At 39.7% G+C, this 9049-nt stretch overlaps 1 long non-coding RNA gene across 1 annotated transcript; it reads left to right on the top strand.

The window, feature by feature from the left end:
• Positions 1-590: 590 nt before the first annotated feature.
• Positions 591-8727, top strand: LOC125709884 (uncharacterized). Its single transcript, XR_007382858.1, has 3 exons — positions 591-739; positions 5365-5465; positions 8668-8727. It is a non-coding gene; the product is annotated as an uncharacterized LOC125709884 (long non-coding RNA).
• Positions 8728-9049: the final 322 nt, after the last annotated feature.

Raw genomic sequence — 9049 nt, forward strand, 5'->3', positions numbered from 1 at the left:
CAACTGCCAATACCGAGAGATTCTGATTGAGGAGCTGTTAATTTAATATTTGAATATAATATATAAATATTTATTCCATTCAATTCAACTGATTTTTATACAGTGCCTTTTACAACAGAGTCGTCCCAAAGCACTTTATAGTGATGTGCTGTGATACTGTACATGAAACATAATTAGAGAGAGTAATACAGAACGGGAAAAAGGAAGGAAAGAAATTAAATAAAGAAAGCTAGATGACAACGGAGGAGAGAGACCAAAAAACCTCTGGGGGTCCAGGGTCAACTGGCTGCCCACCCTCCTGGGCATGCTAACATTACTGAAAACAGAGAGACTGGTCTTGCTTGCTAGGTATAAGGTAGGTATAAGCTGTGATTAAGAATCAAAACAAAATCCATCAATGAGTCCGTTATCCACGTTGGCCATTTGGTTAAACACTACTTACAACTCTCAAACTTTGTTTTTATAAAAATTGCAAATCGTTGTGCCACTAGTTGTTAAAAGTGTAAAATACTCACCAATTTATCCGATGTTCTTACGTTTCTCTAGCTGCAAAGAGTATGCGCATGACGTCACAGCAGGCGGAAGTCACCGCGATCACACCCACTGAGTGGCAGCGTTAGCGTTCAGCTTGAATGCCGCAAAAACCATTTAAAATTGGAAAGAGGTGTTCTGGGACTGACTGTACAAATTGACTTATCAAGAAATAGAAGTTATCTTTTTACAGACTGCCAAAAACTAGGTAAGTATTGAACGTGGATCGGTTACATATGGCCTATTCCCGATCTGTCTAATAGGTACAGATCGGTGCACCTCTAGAAATTAGTCCATGAAAGTTCTGTAAAAGCTTAAAATTTCTGTAAAGCTTTAAGTCTTTTAATTATCCGTTTGGTAAAAGTTTTTTTCTTTTCAGTCTGGTGTTTATATCGTATATAGTAGAGATATACAGAATTGTCAACTTTGGTCCGTAGGCTGGCGTGAGATTTTCGATTCGAGACATGTCTGCACACGCATTGATATGTATGTAACAATTTTATTGACATGTAAGTAGCCTGTTGGGTATCCAAACTACCCCAACGCGTTTGATGTCGCTAATTTTAGGTTTATAATGGAATAAAATAGATTTGCTGTAAGATTTCATGCGTGAGCGCCAGGTGCGCGAGAGTTGGCAGCCCTGGATATTACCTGTGCTGGCTTGCCTGCAGTATATGTAATAAATCACATCAGTTCCATCTTATTATGGCATTTATATGGGCTTTCTCCCGAACGGGACTTGTGAGCATGTGGCATTTAATGCCATTTTGTAATCCAGTAAAGAATACTCTCATTGGCCGATCTATTAAGTAGGCTAGTACTAGGTAGGACCGACTTTGTCCTTTTTATATATAGTTTATTTCTGTGGTGGTCTTCTTCTTATTATTATTGTTATTATTATTTATTCATTTATTTATCTGTCTACCTGTTTGTTTATGTATTTGCTTCTTAACTTTCAAGATAGAATGAGAATGTAACTGTGAGCTACGCAGAAGAATTCCAATGAACTTCTGCAGCTCTATATCTGTCTATCTATAGTCCCACTTCATGGGTTCACAGAAGGTGTCATAGCCCACAGAACTACCATGGACTTACTGCCGACTGAATTTCACAATTCTCTGTGATCTCCATGCCCAGTAGCATGTGAAAACCTCAGGAAAATGGCTTTTTTTTCTGAGATTCAGTGACCTCCACACCTGGCAACAACAATCCCACCAGATTCAAGATCGCTTACATCATATCGTACTGCATAGGCAATAACTCAACCTCTTGACCTTGTCTGTGTGCTGTATGTATTCAGTTGCAACCACATGGAGGAGGTGGCTGTTTGGGTGACCAAGTGGGTGTACTTAAAAAATTGGCCTTGAAGTTCATGTAAATTAGACAAGTGATATTTAATGAGGTTCATAAAATTGAAATCCACAGTCTCTCCAGAGTGGAGAGACTGGATTTGGATTATTTTTCTGACTTTCAGCCTCTGCATTCTGGTTGTACTAATTCCTTCATGATGAAGATTAAATACAGCAGCGATCGCAAAATCCATAGGCATATTCACAGGGACTTCAGTGCAGACAGTCTTTACCAGGTTGAAGTGTATCTTTGAGTTTGTTAAAATTAATGGACTTTTTTCCATGGCAAGTTCCACGCCCAATTTTTAAATTCTTATACACATATTATGCTTTACTGATTTAAAATTGCAGGATTCTGATCAGGCAAGAGTTAAAATAAATTAATGACTTTTAAACATTTACTTCACATCTTATATTATTATTGTTGAAGTTTGCTAGGTGTTGTATAGCCAACCATATCTGTGGTCAATTTAAGCATGTTTATGAACGCATGATTTGAAAATCACTAGGAGTAGAGGGATGATGTGATATCCTAATCATGTTAGGGCCTGAGTCCTATATTTATAGGGAAACTGTAATTGTGCTGCAAATATCACACAGGAAAGTGGACTGTTTGCATTCGTAGATGTCAGAGTGGCTTTGCAGCATGGTGTTAAAGACTCTTCTGTCTGAGTAATAACCGAGCTTTGAACGCTGCCCCTTCTCCCATGTGGAATGTGCTCACTGCAAAGCCGTTTCTCATTGCTTACAGCATGTAACAGCACTCAATCCAGGAGTGACAGCCGATCTGTAGCGTGTTAAACCACCTGTGAAATACCGTCCCACAGCTGTATGGCGGGGGCTGAGGTAAAGGCACCTGACAGTAATGTGTTATACAAAAGGCTGGCTAATTCCACTCCATTCGAAACAAACTAAAAGTTTTGCTTTACTTCCATGATCTTCCATGATCCTGCTGTTGTATTCATTATGTTTATGGCACCGTTTTTGAATTTATTTGTGGTTTTTCTAATGTCTAACGTCAGTTTCCATCTGGGTTTCTCTTCAGCTTAGCTGCTATTTTCCACCTCCCATATTACTCTGCCCTACCAGCATGTCTCCTTCCAGGATACTCCCTGATGGCTCAGCACCAAGGATGTGGACTCGAGTTTGTAACTCGGACTAGAGTCGCACTTGAGTCACTCTTAATTTGACTTGCAAGTCGTTATTTTTTTGACTGAGACTTGACCCGTGAACAATAACAGGCTCTGTTGAAATTTCTATACCTGCGAAGCACAGAGTGTACAACTCACCCCAGACCGTAAAGGCGTTAAACACATCACGATGTGCTGCTGTGCACAGAGCATAGGAACTGGAGCCAAAGAAGTGTGACACCAGGCCAGTGGCAACAATCTCTAACACGCTTTTTCTGTTTTGTCACTAGTTCAAATTGTGGACCTGATCTGAGGAAGACTGGGAAAATTTAAGTGGTATTTGGTGTCTTATTTTAAATTAGTTGGCACCACTTAGGGTTTGCTTAACCTGTGTCCTAAATTATATCCATCCATTTTCCAAACCGCTTATCCTATTGGGTCGCGGGGGGTCCAGAGCCTTTCCCAGAAGCAATGGGCACGAGGCAGGGAACAACCCAGGATGGGGGGCCAGCCCATCGCAGGGCACATTCACACACCAGTCACTCACACATGCACACCTACGGTCAATTTAGCAACTCCAATTAGCCTCAGCATGTTTTTGGACTGTGGGGGGAAACCGGAGTACCCGGAGGAAACCCCACGACGACATGGGGAGAACATGCAAACTCCACACACATGTGACCCAGCCGGAGACTCGAACCCGGGTCCCAGAGGTGTGAGGCAACAGTGCTAACCACTGCACCACCATTCCGCCCCGTTCTTTATAAATTATATATACCTAAATTATATATATACCTACATATTGTGTTGCTGTACAGTGACAAAGATCGACATAGATTCCCATAAATATGATAATTTAGCAGGTATGTCCCAAAACGTTTCTCACATACTCTTTAAAGGCAAGCTGTATTTTCTTACAACTTAAAATGTGCTTGCACCTTGTCATTGTGCCCTGCGTATGCCGTATAGTGTTATGTCTTGCATTATTCAGATTTCCATTTCCAATTTAACAGTTTTTAACGAAGAAAAACATAGAGCCAGCAAATACTTTGATTGAACACTGAACGCTCTCCCATAACTAAAAGAGCAGCATGACTGCACACATTAACATCTTGAGATGGAGTTCGTGGTGTTACTTGCATAATCTTTTATTTACTTGCACACACACGAGCTGAGAGACAAATCGATTTTAGTCATTAACTGGAGTTTTTGCTTTAGAATGATGTGTAAAGATAAAAATCGCAATTTACTTTAACATACATTTATTTTAGCAGCACGGCAAATGGGGTCTTAGTTGTACTCATTCATTATCCAATCACATCACTTTAACATAGTTGAGGGCGGATTCCGGCAAAAGCGGCTGCCTCATACATAAAAAATATTCTTTTTTGTTAATCCATATTCGGAAATGTTTCAGCTGTGTGTGTGTGTGTGTGTGTGTGTGTGTGTGTGTGTGTGTGTGTGTGTGTGTGTGTGTGTGTGTGTGTGTGTGTGTGTGTGTGTATTAGGTTTATATTACATGTTGGGAAACAAAAGGTCTCATTTGGGAACGAAAATGTCCCCAAAGTTTGGTCAAACCTGAAACTTCCTTACTTTTGGGGATATTTTTAAGATCCCCATTTTATGAAATTCTGTGAATGCAATCAAAAGAGTAAAAACGCCAAAAGTCTTGAGACATGAGGCTGGAGACTTGTTCAGGATTCTGGTCATTCACAGGGCACATACAATCACACAGTATGGACATGCTACAGTTTAGAGATGCCAAAGCATGTAATGTACAGGAAGATGCAATTTCACAGAAATGCAGGAATCAAACCCACTAGCGGAAGTGTGAGGCCATGGTCCCACCCAATATACCCAAAAGGCAATTCCACTAGCATTTCTCCTATCTTACTAACACAAAATGTATTTAAATGATGTATCAGAACACTCTAATGCTCTCCATATAGACAGTGTTCCACAGAATTATTAAGGGTTATGTTTTTCTTAAGTGCAAGTAATTTGATGAGTGTAGGGTGTGCCATCATATTTTTATGGTACGATTATACCATAGAGAAAGTGTTGAATGCTGAAATGGATGTAATGGCGAGAGCTTAATGCAGTTTAGAAGTCGGATAAGCCATTAATTCATGCACTTACAAATGCGACCCTACCTCAGGACACAGTGATCCAAAAGGTATCATGTTGAGATAGGCAGAACTTCAAAAACAGCCAGCCAACATTGATCGATCTCACTTCTCACTACAAGTACAGTCCAGAGAGGGACAGACGGTCTGCGCAGATCTATTAAAATAAAGCCGACATCCTTCATCCTCCTCACTATTTTTCACCTGTCTCTTTTTTCGATGGAGCAGGAGCCTACAGGAGAGAGCAGAGCATTAGTGTGCAATAGTCCAGCTTCCACTCTGCTCCAGGATAGCGAAAGCATGGCTGCAGGCAACCTGGACCAGCCTGGGTGAGTGCGATTGCTGTTCTCTACTTTCATTAATTTTGATAAAAACAGGAAAAATGCATGCTAAAATGATATTTAAAAGAATATTATGTTTTATTGTTATTTCATGACATGCCTTGTAGTCTTAAAAATCCATGTGTATTGCTGGATTTCGTTATTTTTGTATTCGACATATTTTCAGTGTAAGGCAGTAATGCCTGTGTGATTGGTATTAGTGAATATAAAGCTTATTGCATTGCCTATTTTTCTGGCTCTTTACTGACCACAGACAGTACAAAGTATTTGTGATTAATCATGAGTAATTGGTCACTCGTTCATATGTATTCAGAGGCAATGCCATTATTAATAATGATAGAATTACATTTGGCATTGCATTATTATTTTAAGGATGGGAAGTCAAGAGAAAATATTTTGTTCTGAATTTCCACTGAAGCTGCCTAATCATTCGTAGTATTTTTTATTTTTTATGAGCAGTAAATTTAAATTTGATTGATATCCATGAGACGTTATGAATTAGAGATGCCAGCGTTACATGGCCTCCCCTACAAGGAGGAGGGGTCTTGCGGGTGAGAGTGCTCCAGTGACATGTGTCACAGATGCAGCCGGACAGGAAGGCCCACAGGGGTTAAGCGCTGGCCTTGTTAGTGGCAAAGGTGACCGACCACACATACTGTTTGGAGCAGAAGTCAGACTTGGCTGCTTGAAGTTGCCGTCTCGCTGCTGTGGTCTAGGTAGTCTTTCCATACAGAAATTGATTTTTCCTTCTGCATTACAGATAATTGCTGAACACATGGAATTCAGTCCTCTCAGGAGGCCTGGGAGAGACTTGTCTGTGTGTAGCAGAGTGCTCATATCAGATATCCGGGCTGTGATCGCAGCAAGAAAGGCTGCCTAAAATTTACTGCCATCGGAAACCCAGCTCTTTTGCCAATGGCTAATAACCATCAGCCAGGTCTGGATCCATATTTTACCAAATGAGATCCTGTCATCTTTTCTGTTTGTGGGTTTGCTGCATTTAATACAACTGAGCCAGGGTTTGACATTTGATGTCAGCTGCACCTAGCGGTGATCTGAGACAATAATAATAATAATTATTATAATAATTGACACTTTTTATTGATCCCTGTAGGGAAATTCTTTTTTACGCCTCCCACAACTTGCTCTTTTTTCATAGAGGAAGTTGTCTGCGAAGGGCTGCCACCCATAGCGGCGCCCAGGGAGCTGGGGGTTAAGGGCCTTGCTCAAGCACAGGCTGAGGCTGGGTTTGAACCTGCGACCTTCTGATTACAGGCACACAGGCTTAGCCCACTGAGCCACATGCTGCCCCCAAGTAAGAAACTTTTTGCAAGGGTATTACTTTTTCGGCTCATTTTACAATTAAAAAGTACACATTACCAGTATTAAAAATTCAATAAACAATAGTCAACATAGATGTAAACATTTGCTTCAGTACACAACCATCCAGATTGCAACTACAGACGCTCCGTTACTTACGAACTTTCAACTTACAAACTTTCAGACATACAAACAAACTTTAAGTCCAAATTGTGTTCATTGGACTTCAGTTTCCCGTCCGCAACATTTTTTTTTTTTCTGCGCGCCAATTCTGCCGAGTACGACGAGCGTGCGTACTCTCAGCATCCTAGTTCTTTTTACTTGCGTATACCCTTAAAATGATGTTTAATGACAATGTACGAACATTTCAAGTTACGAACGGCCGTTCAGAGCATATCTTGTTCGTAAGTAGAGGAGCGTCGACTGTACTTATACAGTTTTGTTAGTTAATCTGTTTTCAGGTATGCCCAAATGTGAATGCAATTAGTTTGGCTGCATTGTGGAAGATTTATTGTAACGTAATGTACCAGTCATCTCAGAAGAAAAGTGGTTTTAACAGTGTCATCCTAGTACACAGTGAGTTTACTTTACAAGGGCTCTTTGTATGAAACATTCCGTCTATCCACGTGCTGCTTCATTTACCCAGATAAACACGTTTATCACAGAAACATAGGAAAGTCAGAAGGTACCTGGTTGTGGAGGCGATGTGACGGACAGGTTCTGCTTATATATAACTCTGCCAGTTATATTGGAGCAAGAGATGAAGTAAGAGTATAGATTATAAAATCTGTGAACAAATAAAAATGAAAACTATATTTACAAAAAAATATGACGGACTTTAATCTGCAAAAAGTATCATCACACCGACAAAATATTTTACCGTCTTTAACCACAGTATCTCCTCTTTTAAATAGCTAATAGCTATGGCTGCTCATCTGTCCGTTTCTTAATCGCCTCTTCAGTGTGTTTCGCTCCCTTGATTTACCAAAACAGTTGTATGTGGTATGCTTCGCTAATAAAATTAAATTACCATAAAGACATGCCGAATTCATACAGATTACGAATTTACAGGTGTCACAATACGCATCTCATTGCTATTTTAGGCAAACAACCTGCTTATGGAATTATGGGCGAAAATTATGGCTGTATAGTGATAAAACGCCGTCGTCCGTTATCTAATTAAAGCCTCGCAATGACATTTTGTTTGTTCTTGCAAAAATAAAACTAAACGGTCGAGTTGCTTTTCTGAAAGAAAATTGTTCAGATTAATCGACCAATAGGTAAAATAGATTAATCCATAGAAAAACAGTCGTTAGTGGCTGCCCTATACTCAATTATGCATTATGCAACCCTCTGCAGGTCTGATTAAGCAAAATTCATTGTCTAATTAAGGTAATTAATACAGCTGTTGAAGATCTCCTGAGCCGTGTTAAAGGTTTTAGTTTAATATGGCATAACGGATATAAGTGGACTAATACTAATGTCATAACGTTTATTTTACTGGTAGAATAGAAAAATCAGCAACACTGAGAACTGGGTAAATTCGTACGTAGTCTTGCAAAAATTAGCACCAAAGGTGTTTGGTCTCCTGTCCCAAAGCAGTGTTTAAGGACCTCTGTCGTTCTGCATGAAGCCACTCTCATCACACTATGCAAATGACTCCATCTAAGGGATTGTCTGCTCCATTACCTCCTGTGAATTTTCATGAAGAAGCCACTCTTACCTCTGTCACTCTTTGGGACATGAATATGAAATATTTTCAGTGAGGAAACATCAGAATATTTTTATGATTGTGTAAAATCTAACACTTAATTCACTTCATATTATGGATAATGAAATATGAAATACATGCTTTGATATTCGTTTTAAGGTCGCCTAGAAAAAGGCTTCAGAAAAAGATGATGAAAATAATCCAGCAATGACATCAGCCTTCCAATCTCCAGCATGAGGTCCTCACTTACAGGGACCAAACTCCTATGAGTGCACCCATCCAGAGTGGACCTCAGTCTTGTGATTCATGCTGTTGTCATGTCCCTTGTCATCCTGAGCAAGATAAACTGATAGAGGATGGATGGATGGATGGATGGATGGATAATAGCAATGGACATTACAGTCATAATCATTAAACAGATAGAAAATTAAGATTTCTTAGTCATTTGGGGTCATTTTATATCCCTTTGAACATTTTGGACTAGTCTTTTACTAAGGACAGTTTAGGTTTAGTTCCTTTTAGTTAAGGACACCAATAAATA

The sequence above is a fragment of the Brienomyrus brachyistius genome, chromosome 16, assembly GCF_023856365.1.
Source record: "Brienomyrus brachyistius isolate T26 chromosome 16, BBRACH_0.4, whole genome shotgun sequence".
Taxonomy (NCBI): Eukaryota; Metazoa; Chordata; class Actinopteri; order Osteoglossiformes; family Mormyridae; genus Brienomyrus; species Brienomyrus brachyistius.